Source organism: Peromyscus leucopus, chromosome 6, assembly GCF_004664715.2.
Source record: "Peromyscus leucopus breed LL Stock chromosome 6, UCI_PerLeu_2.1, whole genome shotgun sequence".
Classification (NCBI taxonomy): domain Eukaryota; kingdom Metazoa; phylum Chordata; class Mammalia; order Rodentia; family Cricetidae; genus Peromyscus; species Peromyscus leucopus.
Window position 1 is genome coordinate 120,294,511 of NC_051068.1, and position 22,784 is coordinate 120,317,294.

Below are 22,784 nucleotides of genomic sequence, written 5' to 3' on the forward strand. Positions count from 1 at the left end.
GGCAAGAGAGAGGCAGAAGGAGATTCAGGTGTGCAGTGGGGCAAGGAATAGAGATTGGTATGTATGTTTTTAGCTATTTGTTTTGAAGCCTTCAATCAGCTGAATTCATGTGACACAAGAACTATCTCTGAGATGCTATTTTTGGATATGGGGGGAGTGCTTGAAAACACACATGTGACTGCTAATCTGTCATTAATTTGCAGAGTTTAAGATTACCTAGAAGACACATTTCTTGGAATGTCTATAAGGGCATTTCCAGGAACTTCTGGGGAGAGAAAATATACCCTGAACATGAGAAACACCATCCCATGGACTGGAGTCCTGGACGATATAAAATTTAGGAGGAAATAAGCTGAGTATGGCACACATCGATGTCTGCTTCCTGACAGATGCCATGTGACCACCCTCAAGCTCCTGCCACCATGACTTCATGCTGGACTGTGTCTGGTTTTCAGTGAGCCAGAACACAGCTTTCCTTCCTTCCAGCTGCCTTTGTCAGGCATTTTGTGACCACAGCTGTATATCCTGAATTACTTTTTCCTGAACAGCCTGCCCACCTAGATTTGGCTTCCATTCTTAATCTTAAGTACTCTGTAGTTACCCAAATATTCAACACTTAGACGGTGCTATAATCTGAGTGTGTTTCCCAAATTCCGTGTGTGGTGTACTTAATTTTCAATCCAACTGTGAGAAACTCTGCAGTCACAGGGCTTTGTCCCCACTGGGGAGTTAGCATCACGTGTCTAAGTCCATTGAGAAAAGGATGGTATTTAGCAGCAGATCCTAAAACACCCACTTTTGTTCCAAGATTCTTGCCAAGTCAAGTGCACAATGAAAGTGGCCTGATAGCAGATGTTTGCATAAAAGCTGTCTCTAGGCCCATTGATTTCCTCTGGAGCATTCTGGGAACTGGGGCAACTACCATCATTCAGAAGATATTTTGTCTCTGGCCAGCCTGGTAAGGTGTCCTTGTCTTGGAATTCTGGTCAAACAAAGATGAAACAAGCTGAGTTAATCATTCCACTGTCCCTGTGAGCTCCCCTAAAGCTGCTCTTGCTGTGGTTATTGGGTAGGGAAGTGAGCATGGTGGAGAAGAAAGTACTCTTGGCTCAGCACTGGATGGTGCATCACTGAGAAAGCAGTACTGCTCGAACTCTGGCTCAGAAACACTGGGAGAGTGGTGCCTCTTGTCCAGTCTAGGATGGTCTAGTGTAGAGCACAGGACAGTCTCGGCCCGGTCTGTGGCTGTGACATCTCTTCACATTCGATCTGGCTCTTCCTTAGACTCTCTCTCCTGCTGGCTACCCTATTGGTGAGTCTCAATAAGCCTTCTCCACTGCCCTAGTACAACTTGACTGTGGGAGCACACATCACAGCAGTGGCTTTGCTAGGAAAGCCCTCAGTTCCTCAGGAAGCTGAGACAGGGGGTCAAGAGTTTGATGCCAGAATGGGCAGCAGAGTAAGATTGTCTCTGAGCAAGGTCAGTGCTTGATTGTGTATTCATTCTCTGTCTCTCTCTGTCTCTCTCTCTGTCTCTCTTCCCTCTCCTTTTTGTCCAGTCACTCTACAGTGGGAAGAAGAGACTTATTAAGTCACACAATGAATCCGTTGCAAGAGCCTGTTGATTGACATCCATTTTAACAAGTGACACACCCTTTGGGCCACATTTATGGATGCTTGTGATAGATTAAATCAGGAAAGTAAGGCTTACAGAACCTAGAGGGCCTGGATCCTGTCCAGTTAAAGAGAAAACATTACTTTGCCTATTTATCTCCTTCACAAATATGGACTAGGGAAGAGTAAGGAAGTTGCAAGGAGTTTAGAAATATTCTGCCAATAACAATCAGCATGTTGAACCAGTGTAAGTGTTCTGGGAGGAAGTGCCAGAGGCGGTGATGGGTCTGGTTTTATTTAGCACATTTAATAATGATCTGGAAGGGGGAAACACATTAAAATCACAGATTATCCTAAATTGACAGGTGGTGTAAACACAAATGAGGCAAACAAAAGGATATAAAGAATTTAGAACAGAAATGAGATTCCATCAGGGAAAAGAAAAAAAAAGAACGTCCTCACATCTGTGCAAGTATCCGAAATCAGCAATGGAAATTGTTTTAAAAGTCATTTAGCTCAGAAAACATTCATAGGCTTTGCCCACATTTATAAGTGCTAACCCCCCCTCCACACACACTCATAGTTATTTTTATTCAGTTAGATTAAATTGCTTATTCCTATCACTTCAAAACACAGATCTGATCTTGCCACTCCTCTACTTGAAGGGTCTCATTTTCTTACAAATTCAGATTAAGCTCATTGGTCCTGGAGGAAACCTTCCTCCACTTCTCCCTTACCCTTCAAAATCTCTGATATATCTGCCTGCTCCTCTCTCCTCCATGCTTCCAGGCCTACTCACTTGCAAATCCTTAACTGCATCGCACCTTGTTGCTAATGTTACCATGCTTGTCTCTATCCTGTCTAGTCTCCGAGGGACCTTCAACACTCAGTTCCGGCCCCACCTCCTTCCTAGTTTACTGGACAAAATGCAACCCCAGCTCTGAGTTCACTTTGGTACCGTGTTTGTCGTTGTACCCGTCAGCCATTTTAACAACGACAGTGTGCAGATTTACTTAGTGAGCAAATCACTGTGTTCCAGACTCTCCCTGTGTGATGACGCATTTTACACGAATTATCTTTGTAACTGTGACAACCATCTCAGGATGTAGCACTAATGATCTTCATGCAAAGGAAATGGTAAATCCATGTTAAGTTCAGTAACCTGTCCATGACTGAGCAGCTGATGAGTGGTAGGGCTAGCATGAAAATTCCTCTCAAAATCTGTACTTTTAAGATTATGCTATTATCATAATTCATTTCCTTGCCTCCCTCCTGGACTGTATAAACTTCTTGAGGACAGGGACCATGTTGTGATCAACTAGCACCTAGAGTTCCTTGCATGGTACACACAGCTTCATAATACTATCAACAAAGATAATTAATACTTAATGTGTGCTAATCATGCATCTCTAGCAGCCATCCCAGCAGGTGTGAGGTGATAGCTCATTGTGGCTTGATTTGCATTTCTCCAATGGGTAGTTATTACCCATACAACTATTAGCCATTTGTATATCTTTTTTTTTTTTTTTTGAGAAATGCCTATTCAAGTTCTGAGCCCATTTTAAAATTGAATTATTAGTCTGTATGCACAGGCATGCACGTGACTATTGATTGTCCTCATGAGTTTGCAGAGGTCATTTTGCAGTCATCTGACAGAAAGTAAATTTACACCTTTAGGGATCCCAACATAGTACTTGAGAGAGACCAGTTAGATTGACAGCATTGACTCCCTGATTGTTGTTAGATCCATCTGATTTGTCTGAGCCATTCTGAATCCTTCTAAGTATTTGTTCCACAAGTTCTCATGTTTATGGCACAGGTCATCTTCAGTTTCTCTTATTTGTTGGTATCTCTTATCTTGACTTTTACTGCTATTCTCTATCAAGGTAGAAAGATCAGCAAAACCCAGACCCAGGGCAGTGCCTATGAGACACAACGTGCTCTGTTTGGTTAGGGTTTGACTGTGTCCCCCAAGGGGCCATGTACCTGGAGGTTGGCTCTCAATGTGGTGTTGTTAGAAGGTGGTAAGCCTACTGGTGGGTTACTACTGTTTTTTCCCTCACTGTCTGTCTTGCTATGAGATTATCTCTTAGCAACTTCTTATCAATGTGCCATCTACCATTAAGACATCACAAGAGGCTGAGTCAATAGGGCTGACTTTTATTAGATTTTCAGCCTTCTAAACTATGAATCAAACAAAGCCCTTTTTTTTCTTAGTAAGCTACCTAGCCTCAGATATTTTGTGATAGTAACAGAAAACAGTTTTACACATTACAGAAGACATGTTAGTCTGGATTTGAAAGAAGCCTTTCAACACAGTTATCCTGCGGAGTCACTCATTTCTCTATATTTTCATTTTATTACCTACACACTGGCTTTTTGGCTGTAGGCCATGGGCCAACTGCATCTCCATCACCAGGGAGATGTTTCATAAATTTTGATTTCTGTGTCCCATGAACAAGGATTCTAATTCTGCCACTAGACTGGGTGTTTTTTAGTGAGGACAAGATGTGACGTATTACCCTGGCACACTTTTTAGAAGCTTAGGAGAATGAGCTTTGCTAAAATTGATCATTCATATGTAACAAGGCCTTTAAGTTGAGGGATTGTGTGTAATGGGCTAGGTGAGTGGGTTTTGTATTTATTACACCCACAAATGAGGTCTGTGCTGCTAGGAATGCTTTATAGCAAAAAGTAATAGCTGCATTATTTAAAAGCTTTAACAGTTCAAAAACTTTCCCCAGACATTATTTTATTCCATGTTCACTAGAGCAACTTCTTTTTACAAATGAGAGAATGAAGACTTTCATGCATATATATTTTATTTATTTATATATTATATATAAAATCTTAGTGTGAACCAGGAGCACAGGCACAGTTTGAGTTCTGTTTATCAATGATAGCCATGTAGCCTATGATTGTTACAGTGGGGTGTGATGGTTAACATTCATTGTCACCTTTATTAAACTCAGAATTGCCCAGGAAACACTCCTCTGGGTACATCTTTGAGTGTGATTCCAGAGAGGTTTAACTGAAGTGTGAAAACTCACAGAGAACATGAGTGGCTCCACGCCATTGGCTGGGGTCCTGGGCTGATTCAGAAGACCAAAAGTGAGCTGAGTGCAGCCATTCGTCTCTGCTTCCTGACGGCAGATGCAAGACCAGCCACCTCTCACTCCTCCCACCAAGACATACCTGCCTCAATGGGCCCTATCCTCAGACTGTGCTTTGGGCTCCAGTTGCTCTTGTCACAGTTCCAGGAACAGTAACTACTCCAGTGGAGCTTCGGTTTTTTATGGAAGGATAGAAACAGCTCATTTCCATAAAATGCAAGAATCTTAAAGTTAGTAGTGTAAGATCCTTGAGTGCCAAATCTCTGAAAGACATGGGTAGCATAAGGCTCTGTTGAGCCTCTAGCAATTTCTAGAAACCCTGAACACTTCATTAGGCTTGTTAGAAGAAATTGGCTTGAACTGTATTGTAATTGGTGGCATTATAGTAGTTCTGAGTCATTGAGGATCTCAATCTAGAATATTGTCTCTAAAACACTGAGGATCTCGGTCTAGAATATTTACCAACTTCTCAGCCACTCCTTCAAAGGGTGACAGAGCAGATTCCTTCCAACCTGCCTTAGTAGACAATATTACAAAAAGTTCAGTTGTGAAACCCCGGAAGTCTTGATCCTTTCTGCGATTCTGCCTTTTAACCACTTCTGTCACTCAGTCCTATTGACTGTCTGTCCAAACATATCCCTAGTTTCCCCATGTCTCTCCACCTTACCTGATACCACCTTGAATTAGAAAATCAGCTTTGGTGGAAACTGTAGCAGCCTCCCAACTTGTCTGCCCGATTCTTTTCTTGGCCCTGCAATCCATTCTCCCCTCTCAACAGAGGTCTCTTACGATGGAAAGTCTTTGTACTCTAGATTATAACTTTGTAATGGATTCAGCTTTGATTTGGAATCAAATCTAACCCTCAGTGTAGCCTTTGGCCCTCCAGGTTCTCACAGTTCCTCTGAGCCCATCTCCTCCTGTTGAGTAAGTTTGTGTTAGTAACATTGCATTCATGTTGGTCCCTGGTGTGCAGCAAGCTCTTCTTCCATTGGTCACTTTGTTCTTAATTTTCCCACTGCCTGGAAGTCACTTCTCCCTACACTGTTAGGTATAGTTGTCCTCTTCACTCAGATGTTACCTTGTCTGTCTTGAGGTGTCACCAGTCCCCCTATGAGAAATCTGAAATAAACCCTGTCACTAGCCTGCTTGTTTTAAGGACACCTCTTGTGGTGTAAGGCTGGGTTAGATGGTCCTGCACCCCAGATGTGGCCTGCATTCTAACGGGGATTCTACTCCCCTTCAGGGCGTGGGAGCTGCTGGCTGACACTAAAGGTCCAAGGTTTGGTGGAAGCTATCACAAGCACAGTCTTTGTCTCCAATGAAGATGCTTCACTAATTAGCATAGCGAATGCCAGAAGCGGATATTTATTGGTGAAATTAGTACCTTGTTAATTAGCATGATGGACACCAGAGATGGATTGTCATTAGAGATATAAAGAGGGATATCTGAGAGGTATAGGTCCTTCAACCTAGCAGGAAGAAGATAACACAACGAGAAAACCTTCAGATTCGAAGTTGAACAGAGTGATCTTTTTTTTTTTGTATGTTTGTTTGTTTTATTTATTTATTTTGTTTTTGACACAGGATTTCTCTGTGTATCCCTGGCTGTCCTAGAACTTACTACTAGGTAGACCAGGTTGACCTGGAACTCAATCTCACAGAGATGGCCTGCCTCTGCCTCCCAAGTGCTGGGATTAAAGGCATGTGCCACCATGTCCAATCTGAAAGAGTAATCCTTAAATCTACCACACTGAGCCACCAGCTTACAAGATGTTTTCCCTTTCTTTTCATGTGTATATGTGGGGTGTGTGTGTGTTCAAAAGAACTCAGACTCTTGTATGTGGGTGCATGTATGTGAGTACCTGTGCAACCTATGCATGTGGATGTGTATGTACATATGTGTGCATGAGTGTGGGAGGCTGAAGCTGATACCAGGGATCAACCTGATCACTCTTCCACATTATTTTTTGAAGCATGGTCTGATCTCTTATCAAACCCTAAGCTCACTGATATGGCTAGTCTCTCTACCAATGGGCTCTGGGGAGCCCCCTTATATGCCTAGAATTACAAGTGGGCCACCATACCCACCTGATGTTTACATGCTTTTAGGGATTTGAACATCACGAGGCAAGTGCTTTAGGCCCTGATCCAGCTCCCCAGTCCTGGAACTCTTTTGCTTCTCGGATGCTGAGCACCAGGGCTGCGAAGTCTGCTACTTAACATTGTCTCTTCAGTCTTGGATGAAGATGGTTGTGGGAACAAATACTAAAAGGGCATAGAGGACCACACCTCCGTCACAGAGCAGGTTTTACCAGCAGTCTTACATTTAGTAGCCAATAAATTTCATTTCATAAAGTCTGTGTGTGAGAGTCTATGGTGAGTCCTGATTTCATTTATAACCTTACAGCAAAGGTGTAGGGGAGAAAATCCTTCTCAAAGCTTGTGTATTATCTTTTGGTTGTGAGCCTAGCCTTTAATGGCTGAGCCATCTCTCCAGCCCATGTATTATCCCTTGAGGAGACACATGCATGCCAAAAGAGCTTAGCTTTAGTTTATAAAAATGAATGAAGTTTATTTGTATATTTATCTACTTACTTAGTACTGCCTACTACCTGCCTTCTAATGTAAACCTCTTGAGAGTAGAGGTATGAGGTGATCTCTTTCTAGAGCTCAAACTGGAACCTGGGATCTGAAAAGCAAGGAAAATGTAACAGAGTTGTGTTTTTCAGAGCCACCCATCTTAGAAAACTGGGCCTGAGATATAGTATAAAGATCTACTATGAGGAAAAATGTAGTGATAAAATGAGATGGACTTAGGGTTAAATGAGACACAGACCTCGAAATATCCACAATATTCATGAACATCGTAAAGCTGTGTTCGTGTGTTCCCTAAATTGCCTATCAGCACCTTCCTAGAGCTCAGACTGGAACCTGGGATCTGAAAGGCAATGGAAAACGTAATAGAGTTGTGTTTTTCAGAGCTACCCATCTTGGAAAACTGAGCCTGGGGTATACTATTAAGATATACTGTGGTGGTATGGAAATCTAACCTTGTTTTAACAAGTATTTCCCAAATTCTTTGAGCAAGGGACAGTTTATTTCTGTGACATTTGCTACCAATGCCTCAAAAGACACTTGGGGGTGTGGGTATATGACAGCTGTGGATAGGGAGTTGGCAAAGCAAACCCCCTGCTTTCATTATCCTGGGTGGTCTGGGGTAGGAGCCACTCTCCTCTTCCGGTTTGCCTCCTGCATATAGAATCTCTACAGCTAGCTCTGATGAGCGAAGAAGCATCTCTTGGGCTGGTCTTCCCTTCTGACCCACCCTTCACCCAGAGTAAGGAGGCTGAGTCTTCTGGAAGCAAGAGCACTGGGAGCGCCAAGGTGCACTCAAGCACTGCTAATCGTATACGGACGTGCTACTCGGTGTAGCAGAAAAAAATGAGCCCGTGAGAGCTGCCACAAAGTGGAACTCACTTTCTACACCCCTTTAAGGGTCAGATGGTGCTCACACATGCACATGCTTCCTTGCCTCTTCCTTTGAGAATTATTATGATGATGTTTCGCTTTAGTAAGGTTCATGAGTTTATGGCCTTCAGAATGCCCTTGAGAATAAACTCCAGGGACTCAGAGTAGGGAAAAGAAACGGGACTATTAACAGGTTTTGTTTCTCTCTTCTTTCTATGACACTCCAATGGAGACATCAGACTTACTTGCATTTTCAAACCGTGGAAGGGTTTATGGAAGATGGCTATTTTCTTTCTCTTCCTGACTTGGTTAACTAGACATTAAACCATGTCATAAAGTTTGGTAAATAGATTCAAGTGAGAGATTCCTGAAATACTGTGTTCACAAATGCATACAATTACATAGCTGAATGTCGGGACAACAGAAGGGCTATGGAGCACATGCGAACGTGGGGGATGAATGGCAAACAGAGAGAGCTTTCTCTCATGCTCTGAATTGCAGGTGAACTATTCTTCCAACTTGGGGTGCTTTGACTTCCCGCTGTGCTGGTGTTAATTGCTATTCATCCTGCCATTTACAGTTTAGATGACATTTACTTTGGTAAGCCTTCCCTGAGCCCTGGGTCTGGTGTAGATTAGGAAATAGGTCCAGGTGCTTCCAGTATGGCTTCCATAGACATCTTGCATACTTACTTACCTGCCATGTGCCTCTAGATTATAAACTCTATTGTGGTCCCATTATCATAATGATATACATAAGTCTCCAGAGCCTGACACATCAGTTTCTGGGACATAGAAGCTCAATGTGCATTTCTATCTTGGGTAGTTGATGTAGTTTGGGTTTCACTTAGAGTGCAACCATCCTTGATATCCTGTGTTGCATTTGGGAAGGCTCACAACAGTATAACTCTTATACATAACTCTGGACAGTCACTGGAGAAAGTGGAATTGGCCCCAAGGTAATTAAACCAGAATTCAACAAAAAGCTTAGCTTATAGCTTATGGAACTTTGAGAGAAAGAAGTTAAGACAGGCAGTTTCTGAAGCAAATCTTGGGCTCTGAAAGTTCCTAGCAGTGACTCCTGCTGGAGTGGAGCTTTGGGTTAACAAGTCCGCTGGATGATCAAGAGGCACCATTGTTTAGAAGGCTTGATTTGTCAGTATGTACAGTTTGCTCTGAGCTTTCCTAGTCACATGATTGCAGTGGCCAAGAACTGCATGTGAAAACCGCAGACCAGTACACAAATAAATGAGAAGACCTAAGTTATAAACACATGAGCACATTCATCCAAAGTGGCTTCTCTTGAGACCTTTATTTGTGTTTATGTTTGCACAGCTATGTAACATGAAGAATATAGTGTATACATATGAGTGTGTGTTTGTGAGAGGTATAGATGAAAGGACAGAGGAAGGATTGTGGGAGGGAAAATAAAGAAAATGAAGACACAAGTAGAGAAAGAAGAAATCAAATGTATAACCAAATTCTTGGTACTTGGTGTAAATAAATCAAGCTTTAAAAGCAAATATGTAGTTGATTCATATAAGCTAAACCTAGCTGTCTGTGCAATGATTATTTCTTATTCTCCCACTGTGTTTGCTCTCAGTCCATACACACACACACACACACACACACACACACACACACACACACTCACACACTTTGGATCAGTTACTTACTATGACCTTCGCTAATCACTAAATAATTAGCTAAAACAATTTGCTGATGACCAATGTTTGGATGTCCTTTGCAGAAAGATCAAATGAAATGGAAGAGTTTAGAACTCTCAGTGTGATGAGTCGGCTTGCTCTATGGCAGATAAAGCCCTACATCTATGCAGGGATTGGGGGGATGACAGAGTTTTGAAAGTCAAATCCCAGAATGCTCGATTTGAGTTCCGCATCAACTGTCTTCACTTCATTCTAAAAACAGCCGCTCGAGCAGTTGGAGAGGTACAAAGAGAGAACGGAGAGACAGGGCACTCACGACAAGCTATAAGCCTTGATGCTTAAACCGGGGTAGGGGGAGAAACAGTGCTGTGTAGGACTTGTTTCGAAAAGTGGCAACTGGTGTTTTCATTTGTGAAAGTGTTCGCACTTAGCCATTAATAAAGGGATTGGGTTACACGGAGCTCCTGCAGCCCTTACAGAACTTCAGTCTTCAGATTTCTCTTGTTTCATTTCATTCCACTTAACAGCTCAGAGCTGATTTTATTCAAATATGTATAAGGTCTCAAATGGAAAACATTTTGGTAATTTGCATGGCTTTTTTCAAGCCTGTAAAATCTAATCTCCACAGACAATAGAAACAGACTGCAATCTTGGAAATAAGAGACAAAAATGATTGGTGTAAGTCAGTTTTTGAGATGTCATGTTTCTGTGGAGGCAACTCAAATCAGTGTGGTGTCCTATTCCCAAAAATGGAGTTTGTGATGCAAATCCATCAGCTTCAAGTTCAGTAAGAGACCTCATCTCAAAAAATAAGGCGGAGAGCTTAGCAGACGATACTCGGTGTTGACCCATTGTGTCCACATTCATGCACACTTGTGCACACACATACACAAGAATAGAACAATCTAAAAATAAATGAAAGGAGTGATGATGGAAGATGGTGCACTTCCAGAAAAATTGTGCATCTCCTCCTGAGCCACACAGGGTTCTCCAAGCACTTTCTCAACTCCTGTCTTCTACAGGGAGGGAGTGGGTCTGATTAAGAAGGTGCTCAGATTGTTTAATTACTTGGGAGTTTCACTGAACCTCCTTTCCTCTTAGTGTCTTTGGGATGCTTGCTAGATCCCTTGCTCTCCCAGAATCCCTGATCCCCACTGGCTACTGTAATCATAGTAGAGGGCTTTAACTGCCTTGTGTTGGGACCATCTGTTCTTCGCCGCTGAGTAATGGAGTTTGTCACTGGGCACATGTAAATCACAGAGAGGAGAGTTTTCTCTTTTCTTGACTCCACAAACACCAAGCACATTTAGAATTCAGAGTTGTCATCAAACAGCTCCCAGTCTTCCTGGGCAGATGCAGATGCAGAGGGGTTTGTAGCCTCAGGGAAGGGCTGTTATGTTGACCTTAGCTGCTTCTGTGCTGTCCTTGTCTGTGACTTTAAATCACATCCTTGGGCTAAGTGACTAGGGGGTATTGAACATTACCTATGAAAGGCAAAGACCCGTGCTTCAGTTTCATCGTAAAACCCCCATCTTGGAATTTGAAATGAGATTATATACAAGTGCCATGTTACTGAAAGAAGATGAAAGACATAAAAGTGGAAGAAATTACCACATCTTTCTCAAGGAGTATGGGTGTCATGTGAATATCTCTATATCCTGCTCCCTGTGTTGTGACTTATAAATGGGGTTCTTTTTCAGCATTTCTCTATTCCTTTCTAAGGCCAAGAATGCCAAGTCCCTTAATTAATGCCAGCCATGCTTGGCTGAACCATCATGGGCTGTGTGCATTGAAAGACGCTGGACTTGTTACCTTGACCGTAAGCACAGGTAGGTCTGATTTCAGCACTCTAAGCCGTATGTTCCAGCAAACACACGACAGATTTTCACTTCTAACACTTGCATAGAAAGCTCGGCTGTGGGAAGAAGTTGCTTATAGGTAACTGCAGTCTTTTTTCTCTGACACTTCTGGTGGTCTTCCACATTTCTTTGCTTTTCTCAGGAATGCAGGTACCATACTGCTTGTCTGTAGGCTGTGCTCTAACTGGGGGATTTCAAGTGGTGTAGCCCTGAACTCGAGGGGGCTGCAGATTGTGCTGCAAGAAAAAAGTGACCTGGAGAAATATGCTTGTCAATTAAAAGTCAAGAACCATAAGGCTAAACCAATTGAATATTAGTGTTTAAACTTAATAAATGAGACCCCCTGGATGTGTGGAAAGGGCGAAGGACTTGTCTTTGGTAGAGTGATCTTGCTGTTTTTCTTCTCTTGAGGGTGATGTGACAAGAGGAAGGAGTATTTTAAAAATACTCTTGCTCATTCTTGTTCATACTAGAGATGTTTTCTCATTTCTCTGACAACATATTTTACCATGGAATAGTCTACTTGTGAAGTTACTCAGGATGTTTGGGGTTGGTTAATGTTGGGGGTTGAACAACCTGCATAAAGTATAAGAAAACAACTTTTTGTTTGTTTTGTTTTGATTCTTGTTTTTCGAGGCAGGGTTTTTCTGTGTAGCCCTATCTGTGCTGGAACTCACTCTGTAGACCAGGCTGCCCTCGAACTTACAGAGATCTACCTGACTCTGCCTCCTGGGTGCTGGGATTAAAAGCATGAGCCACCATCCAGCCAGAAAACAAATTTTAAAGCTAGTAGTTGCTGATTCTATCTCCCTATGTTATAGTGTTGCCACCCTATTGGTCAGCCTGTAGGATGATATGGCTGTACCCTTGAGAGAGACTTACTGCATTGCAATGCATCTTAATTACTGGAAACACCGCCCCCACCCCTCTTTTAAAAGATTTAGACCTTGAACCTGAATACTTGAGGGAAGTAGAGTTATGAGACTGAAGGAAAAGTGACCCCAGGATAGCAGAGTTTGTTGGGTTTAGGTTACAGGAGGAAACCTGATCCGGGCACACTAGCTCACACTTTTAGTCCCCACATTCCGAGAGGCAGAGCCAGTCTGGTCTATATAGTGAGTTCTAGGACAGCCAGGGGCACGTAGAGAGACACTGTCTCAAAAAACAAAAAGACACATTAAAAAGGATACATTAGATCTGCAGAAAATGGGCAAGCATGTTAGGACAAAGGGAGTGTTTTTTTTTTTTTTTTTTTTAGAACATTCAAACAGGTAGGAAAAGCTACTGAAATCTGAGCAAGAGAGGGGCTAATCCAGCCCTAGCACATTACCCTAGCTCCCAGGAGGCCTGGGTTTGGGGCCCTACTCCTACAACACAAACACATCAGAGCAGAGGCAGGACCTGAAGTCTTGACTTTCTTCCTTCTTTCACTCATCCTCAGACTCTGCCACCAAGTGCCGACAGACAGACAGACCTCAGCCTCCCTCAGTTTGCCTCTAGTCATGGATGCATATTTCATGCTGCTGTTTTCTGCTGTGTGGGTGATAACTTTTAATCTTTCAGATCAGCTGTTAATTAAAAAAATAAAACAAAAACAATGAACACAGGGTGACTGCCTCAAGTCCACAGAGAGGCAGGCCTTTGAACACAGCCATTCAGGTTTCTAGGCAGGGCAGTGCCTGGGGACTGGGGCTGACTCTTCCACTGCTCAGTTTTCTGAGACAAGTGACTCTTACTCTCCATAGCCTCTCTCCAAAGTTGTCTGTCTTTCTTGTCCTCTTTGCAAGTTGTCTTTGTCTTTTTTTTTTTTTTTTGAGGTTCTTCTTGACACTGATTTCTGTTAATTTAACTTCTTTTTTCTTCTCTTCTCTTTCCTCTTCTTCTTTTTCTTTCTTTTTTTAATTTTTCGAGACAAAGGCTCATGTAACCCCAGTTGACATTGAACTTTTTAAATAGCTGAGGATAACCTTGACCTCCTAATCTTCCCGGCCCCACCTCCTGAGAAGGAGGATTACAGGCATATGCCACTACACAGGGGTCAGTTTTAAACTTTTCTTGCTCCTCTTTTGTTTTTGAGTAGCCCTGGGCAGAAATAAAATAGCCTCAGTCAGACTTTTCCTCCTACAAGGACTTGGGGGAAAGGCTGTATGAGGATGTGCTTACAGGATTCTAAGTGCTTTCAAGCCTTCTGTGAAATTCTTTCTGTGGCATGCAATTCCTGAGGGGTGTGCACCAAATTGATAAACTCGGTACTAACGTGAACTGTCTCCTCCAGTCCCCACGAGCCTCTCGAGTGTCAAAGCCTGATCGTGCTCCAATGGGATGACTGTCCCACAGAAGAAAGGAAACCCTTGAATGCACTATTGACAGCGTAAGCAAATTAAAAGACTCGGCAAAGTTAATATTCTCACATTATAACAACATCTCCTATAAATTATTAAAGCCCACACAATTTATTACCCATGTTAGGAGGTGAAAAAAAAGCAAGTTGAATCATGAGCTGTGCTACTTAATGATTTATTTTTTTGTTCTTCGATGTGTTGAGCTTTATAAATCACCCTGTTCTACTCCGCACTGCACCAGAGAAAAGCATTCGCCAGTCACCCCTTCTCCCACCGACGATCACCTATGCAGGGCCTGGTAGAGCCTCATTATTTTAGCATCTATCAGCAGCCTCCCTCTCTGTTTGGGCCTGGCTGCTCCTTCTCATTACTATAATGCTTCAGCATGGCTGGAATGACCATGATTTAAGTCATTAGATGATAGATCTAAGCCTTTCCAGAAATAAATATTAACCTCATTATTTAGGCAGGGTGGCAGACAGACTTCTTGTATTCTGTCACAAGCTTTCTAAGTAAATAAAAATTTACTTAGGAATCCCATGCTTTAAAGTCTGGTCTGAAAACTTAACTAAGAGCTAGCATGATTACATTTTATGTTTTAAAAACATATATATATATATATATATCCTTCCACTCTGAGGAACTCATTTTTATCTCTGGTGCCACCACTGACTTGGGCAAGTCAGGTCAGTTAGCTCTCGGAAACACATTTCCTAATATATTCCTGGAGCATGATGTATTTGATAATGCCTGAAATCCCCTCTAGATCTAAGATTCTGAGAGGATAGGACATAACTGCACATTAGGCAGCAATTTGTGGTCCTGGTGAGGAGAGAGGAGAGATTTGCCTAGCCAGCTCTGTCTCTGCTATACCCTAGTTCAAGAGACCTGGGATCCTCCGTAGACCAACCTGTCCTCATGTCTGTGCTGGCCCAGAGAGCAGGAGAAGGATTTCAAAGGAAAATGAGCCATATTTTAGAGGGGAGAATAGAGATAGGTTAAAACCATAGGGATTGTTCTAGAAGTCATACACAGATGTGAAAACTCTGGAAACTTCTGTTGGGTTGGCTTACAATTCAAGGTCTCTAGCGGCTATTTAGTCTGAGGTCTGTAAGTGTTTGTACATATACCCTTTGCAAGGAGTCTTTCATCTCAATATGTTTCTATCTCAGCCTGAATTTCCCTGGAGAATAAATACTCATCTTGGCTGTAGAACTGCCACTTGCATGTCAGATTTTGAAAATAGTGTCACGTTAGATCACTGTCCTAAAGTTAGCAGAAAAATAAACACTCAAGCACAAACTAAGAAGGCATGTAAATACAAGTTGTTTTAATACAGTTTCTCTTGTAAAGGCAATTTGATACACATACTTCTTGGGAATTAAAATAATAGACATCAATAATGCATGGACTACACATTTAATTTGCTTCACAGAAGTAAACAAACAAAGTGTACTTTTCCTTTGGAGCCTCAGAACTTGAAGAACATAGTTTGACCTTTAAAAATTACTTCATTTGGTATAGTATATTATTAAATACATGGATGAATAAATGTATTCATTTAATTCATTTTACATTTAGTGTGTGTGTGTGTGTGTGTGTGTGTGTGTGCGCGCGCGCGCATGCGCGCGCGCACGCACTATGCTATGGCACAAGTGTGGAGGCCTTAAGGCAGCATGACAGAGTTTGGTCTCTCCTTCCACCATATGGGGTCAGGAAATTGGAGCCGGTAGTCAGGGTCATCGGTAAGTCCCTTCACCCACTAAACTATTAGCTTGTGCTTGATAAACACATTAGCATTCTAATCTTTGAATATCACTTGAGTGGAATTTGTTTTTGTCTTTTCACATAGAGATCAATCTATTTTTAAGCACATCATTTATGCTTAATGAGCCTCAGTTTTCTCATCTGAAAAACTGAGATAGTAATTTTTACCTGCTTCATAAGACTGACACACAGCTAAAATGTGTTTAAAACAATGAAGGTACATGGAAAAATAAATTATAATGTTGGTTTTGATTACATGAATGACTAAATTCTCAGCTTTTCTTTCAACAAGAAAGGTGGAATTTCACTCATCTACTATAAAAGCTCCCCCAGATAATGTTCACACATTCATGACTTCCTCTTGCTGATAGAAGGGAGGAGGCTGTGGAGTGGGTACGGTGTAGAAGGTGTGTTCTTTCACGTTCCACCTGCGGGACACAGAGGCCAAGGCTTTCTTGATGGGTTAAATTCACTATTGGGTTTCAGCTACATGCCAGGAGCTTGTGTATACTGCCAGATGGATAGGTGTGACAAGGACTCACTAAATAAAGGAAAATACTCTTCCTGTGTAAATATCCTTCCCCTAAAAAGAGTGATAGGTTTGGTAAGAAGGGACAGGGCACACTTGGGAAAGTTAAGTTCAGGCATTGGTTCCCCAAGACCTTTGTCTAGTCAGACATTGGACTTATTGTAGACATTGTGGGATAATGCCCCTGGGAAGAACAAAAGCATCAGCAGCTTTTGATAGCATGGAAGGTCCACTTGGCTGATTAGATTGAATCATTGAACCTTATGCTGCCCTAGATATACAATGAAAGACATAAGCACCCTCCTAAGAGGGGAGGCGTTTAGATGAGATCTTTAAGGCTTAGGTATTGTGTCTCATGAATGAACATGAAAGCCTGGATGCATAAATAGTCATTCATTCTGTCAACAACATTAATTGAAAACTCAGGGGTGCATAAAGCCCCACTTGGGTTTATTGAGTAAGCCACAAAAATATCTTTACATCTGTATGCAAATACTTCACAACTGTGAGACCGATGAGTGAGTGCTAGGGATGTGAAGAGGCTGTTAGATGGCAACACACACTTCCGCTGTGAATTTCCACCTACTGTTTGCCTGACCACTTATGTGTCATAATTTTCTGTAATACATGTCTTTAAAGGTATTACGGCACTTGTAAATACTAAAATGTGTTCTAGCATCTTGAACAAAATGCTTTCAACTGAATTGCAAACCTTAGCAGTGAAAGCTAGTGGAGTATTAGAATGCTTGCTACAGACAGGTTTGCATATGGATATTTCTTGGCGTTCTGAAAAAGCCACAGGCTTTGAATAAATTTATTATTTGCAGGGTGTACAAATCTCAAATATTGTCTGAGTTTACACAGTCTTTTTCTTGTGGTGAGTATGTCTCTGCCCCCACAGAAGCACATTACCACACTCTGAAAAGAAAGACTGCCACCAGTTGGATCCTCTCAGGGGCACATACTCGAAGGCTCTGCTGTCCTTCCTGAGCCTAGCTGGGTGATTTGGGTAAATCACCTAAACTTGCTGAGTTCAGTTGACTCTGTTCTGCCCTACCATGCTGCTCTTTCTTCTGAGCCTCAAAGGTGCCTGTTCAAGCACCTGGATAAGGACTGATTTCTGCCTCCGAAACTGTGCTTAGTATGCAAACAAAGGAACCAAGAGTTGCTGCAAAGTTACTTTCCTAAGCAGCCTTCAGAGAGAGGTGGAGAAGTGGATTGCAGACAAAGACCCTGGGTTTTTTGCTCTGACTTAGTTTGTAACCAACTTAGCTGGTTCAATCCATAGCCGAAAAAAAGAAGGAAAAAGAGAAGAAGGAGCAGAATGAGGGCAAGGAGAAGGAGGAAGAGAAGGACAAGAAGGAGGAGGAAGTGGAGGAGACATCTTGAAGACGTGAGAATTTTCTCTTCATATATCACTCTACATTTTCTATCAGTGAATCCTGAAAGTGGATAAAAAGTACTTGAATCCTTGTCCTAGAGCAAGCTCCTTGGAGATCTAGTCAAATCATTTAGCCTTCTCATGTGCCAAATGAAACCCCCAGAGCTTGCTGTGCCAAGTACATGGTCCTTGTGAGAATCAAATCAGGTCACATGTGTATTGGTGCTTTGAAAATTGGGAAAGAGTCAATGAATTCACGTATTTTTATTCAAGACAATTGTTGCAATTGTGTGTTTCAAACTTTAATCCATTCATCTAGAATGCTTATAAATAATGTTCTGTAGCAGTGAGCGAAAGAGAAAAAATATCAGAGCATAGTAACTTAAGTTATTGACAAGAGTAGAGAATTGGAACCACAGGATGAAGAGAAGTGACTGCCAACACCACGTAGCACCCACACTGCCCTCTCCCCACATTACAGGTGTCAAAGACAAAGAATCAGGAGAGGGAAGCCTGGCTTTTCCTCATTGTCTCATGCTCCCTTCCGAAGAATGGCTTCCCAGCTTTCTCTGTACGGAAAGTACCTTTCCATTCAACTGGAAATTCACAGGGCAGAATTGTGTTTACATATTTTTAGAGCTCTTTCAAAAGTGAATCCTACTATTTAAACATTCAGAAATGTAAGTCAAACACAGACAGACAGAAGAAGGACAGATAGAGGGAAGGTTTTTAAGAAGCAGCAGTTGAGGGTTGGGGAGATAGTTTAGTAAGTAAAGTGTTTGCGGCTCTGAGGACCTGAGTTTGATCCTCCAGAACTTATGTGTAAAAATCCTGGTGTGATGCAGTGTGCTTGTAATCACAACTGTGGGGATATGGGGAGATGGGCATCGCTGGGCCGGGCCGCACTGACCACCGCGCAGGCTGTGAGGCAATCCGGGACCCTGGCCCACTGTTCTGTTTTGCCTCATCTTGTGTTAGGCTGACAGTGCCAGAGGAAGAACACCAGAAGTTGACCTCTAGCCTCCATGTGTACACACCCACACCCACGCACGCTCCCACACACCAAACTGCAGCGAACACTGAAATCCTTGCTATCACCTGAAGCAAACTCAGGGCAGGGAACTGAGACTCTGAATCCTGTGTGTCACCTCTCAGATTCAAACAAAAATGTGTCAGAACATTTTTATCAACATGAAAGTTGTCCCACCAGAGGCAGAAAAAAAAAAAAAAAAAAAAAAAAAGATGAATCTAAGGAGCCGAGACATGAAGTGGGGAGAAAAGGATCTGGTGCTATCGCCTGCTTTGTGCTCCTGTAACACACTAGCACAGGGGACCTTGTGTGGTGGAAAGTGCGTTCACCAAGTAGGAATCAGGTCCTCAGGAAAAAACAGCATGGCTCAGTGTTGCCTGTTCTCTTACCCTTTCATGGCCTTCCACTTCCTGCCAGGAGATGATGTAATAAGAAGGGCTCACAAGATGACTGGCACCTGCCCTGTGGCCTTCCCTCCTTGGGAACTGTCCACAGCATTCTGTGGCAGCAGATCCAGAGGACTACGACAGTCAGACAAAGGACTGAGTTTGGTAATACATTTAAATGGCCCAAAGACAGGAAAGCAGATGCCAAAACACTGCCTTCTCATTGAGAACTCATGCAATTTCATTGTGCCAATTTATGAATTGACTGAAGAGACAAGCACTTCACTTCAGTCTGTTACCCTGTGAGTGTCTTAGATATTAATTGATTATGATCACAGTTACCCCGGTACTGGATTTACCACAGAGCGTGTGACTCACTGCCATGTGGAAACGATGATCTCCTGGAACTGTTAATGATTTCAGTGAGATTTCCTAATTACTCAGATACTATTGCATAAAATAAGGTTTACCCTTACAGTCACAACTTAGGTCCATTGAAGAGAGATGTGAGAGATGTAATATTGAGCACATGGATCACAGTCTTGCAGCTCTCTAAATGGTATCACTCAAATTCTTACTGGGAGTTTGCAATTAAGAAACACCCACTAAGTTAATTCCCATGAAGGCTTTTGCTGATCTTCGTTTAGATATCAATTGACTTGCCTTGTGATACTCAATTGCATTTCTCAGTGGTAAGCTGGGTAGGTAGTCATGTTTTCCTGCTCCCATGACACTTAGGTGACTGCCAGTATAGCATGTGATTGTTCATTACAGGTAACTGGAGAGGTGTCTGTCATCTATCCTAGACTACGAGTTCCCTGAAGGCAGTGGCCACCATTTGATTTTTTTATTCTTAGTATCTGTCACAGGCCCAGACATTTATTCCATATTCAATAAAGTTTTGGTGATTGAATCAAATAGTCACAATATATTGTATTTATACTAAATATTTCTGCTAGTTCATTTAACAAATTGTTATTTATTTGTACTTATTTTTTAAAAGAACTGTTTTGTATATATGCATTTATGCATATGTATATGTGTGTGTGTGTGGTCTGTGTGTGCATGTTTGTAAACATGTATGTGTGGAGGCCAGAGGTCGATGTTCTTTACCTAACATTTTGAGGCAGGGTCTCTCACTGAACTTGGAGCTAACCACATTGATTGTCCTGTTCCTATAACTCCAGTGCCTGGCTTTGTATGTGAGTTCTGGCAATTGGACTCCAGTCCTCATTACGTGAGGCAGGCACATTATGGTACCACCTGAACCATCTCCCAGATCCAAGAAGGATTTATAATGCAGAAGGGCTATGATCATATTTGGGTTGAAAAGAACTGAATCCTTCAAAGTCATTATCTTCCAAAGGCTGACTGTTACTGCATGCCTTATTGATTTTAAAATTTTCTTTCCAAAAACCAGCATTTATTAATATTTCTAATCACCCAGATATTAAAATGACCAAGGGATACACATGTGATAGGTGAGGGCCACTTCCCCCTGATGTATGCCACTTCCTCCGGACTTAGGATGTGTTCGAGCCAATCCACGGGTTTGAAATAGAAAAAGGAGTAGGATAAATGTTTTTTAAAACCCTAACTGCCAAAAAGTTCTGTAATATAATCCAAAATAAATATACCAACTTAACTTTCATTTATAAAAAAGAGCCTAGCAGGTTTAAAAAATCATCAGCAGAATGAATATGGAGCAGAATGACAACCTGATTTATGTAAAGCTTTGGCGTCCACTGTCTTAGTTAATGTTTGATGGAGTGCTTCCATCCATGATTCTTCAGGGAACGAAAAGAAGAGTTTTATTAACTATTTTCAAAAGAGAATGAGGTCATGACCCTTTTCCAGATGTTTTCCTCGTCATATAATTGTGATGTTTCTTCCAAATCCCCCTAGTTGCCCAATTCCTATTTCATCGTCTATTGAGCAGTGATTTACACAGACAAAGAAGGAGGGGAGCCAGGCAGTTGATAGGGACCAGCCATGTCTCATGGAGGTCCAATATAGAAAAGTGTAGGTTGTAAGTGATGCTAAACATTCAAAAGTAGGAACCAAGGAGATGGCTTCATTGGTAAAGTCTTTGCAGTACAATCGTGGAGACCTGAGTTCAGATCCCTGGCACCCGTGTGAGAAGCCAGGCATGGGGACAGGTATCTGCAATGTCAGCAGTGGGGAGGCAGAGGTAGGGAGAAATCTGGAGCTTGCTGGATCAGTGTGGGAGCTTCAGCTTAAGCGAGAGACCCTGTCTCAAAATATATGGTGGAGAGTCATAGGGAAGACACTTGGTTTTTACTTTTGGCCTCCACATGCACACACACATGCCTATACATCTACCCAATATGCCAAATTATGGATGCATTGAACGACAGACAAGTTAGTGATCCACAATAAATAAAATTCAAATAACTAAGCTGGCACTCACTAAATGTCTACTATTCACCAGGAACATTTCTAAATCCTTCAGTAATGGCTTAATTTTTAAATCTTTTCTTATAGTTATAGTGTATGTATAGAACAAAATGATGGTTTTCATTGTGCCTTTTTTTCTTGCTGTGGCCTCATGAGGCATTTGTATACATCACATTTTATAGATGAGATATTGAAGGGATACAGACATCTTGGTACCTTGTAGAAGTTCACACTATCAACAAGGAGTAGAATGGGATGGATCCTGAATCAGTTGGACGTGTAAATGCTACAAGTCTACTGAACAGTAAGCAGCAGATACAGTGAAAACCTTGATATGGTTTCTATCTGATACATACCTGTGTTTCCTGCAAGTGCTCCCTAACCTGCCATCAGGTTCTGTCCGCTGGAAAAGTGTTGGTTCTAGTTCGACAAATTGACTAGGAAAAGCAGAAACAACACCCACTATGGATATACCCAAGACGAACAGGAATCATTCTGCCTTCTTGTTGGCATCAGTAACTTATTTGCATGTGCACACGTGTGCATGTTACCTGTGCATGGCTGTGTATGTGTGTGTGTGTGTGTGTGTGTGTGTGTGTGTGTGTGTATGTGTGTGTTTGAACATTTATTTCACTCCCATCTGTCACAAGTGATTGAAAATGCCTTCGGGCAATAAACACAAGTTTAATTTGGGTAAAAGCATTACCACGGGGTGGGTGTGTGTGTGTGTGTGAAGAATAAGCAAGGACTCATCCCCAAGCTATTAAGAGACTAACAGCCCACAGCTGTCCTCTCTTTTGAGAAGGGAAGTTGGATTGCATGGCACACTCTCCAAACCAGGCAGCAGGCTGGCAATGGTTTGCTGGAATAAGGGCATGGCATTCCTTCCTCCCTGCACCCCACTGCCCTATTGCAAGGGAGCGTTTAACTCTTTGATCTAGCTCCCAGAGTTTCTGCAAAGCCCACACACCCTTGCTTCACTTCCTCTCCCAGGCCTCCCATTCTCTTCCCTCTACTCCTCAGTGCCGCCCAAATCAGTCACTTTTCTGAGAATTCTTTTCTTAGGCTTTGCTTCTAGAAAACTGGAACCAAGATGGATGGCACTAGCATTGTTCCTAGAAAGCAGAGGCCAAGTTGGAGATTCTGGAGGTGTTAGCAGTAAGGCTCAGCTACTGGTGGAAGTCTCCACATTTATAGTATTGTTGATGACT

At 42.1% G+C, this 22,784-nt stretch overlaps 1 protein-coding gene across 43 annotated transcripts in view; it reads right to left on the minus strand.

Annotated features, from left to right (window-relative positions):
• Adgrl2 (adhesion G protein-coupled receptor L2) overlaps positions 1-22,784 on the minus strand; it is a 628,692-nt gene that overhangs the window by 338,200 nt on the left and 267,708 nt on the right. The window lies entirely within an intron of this gene.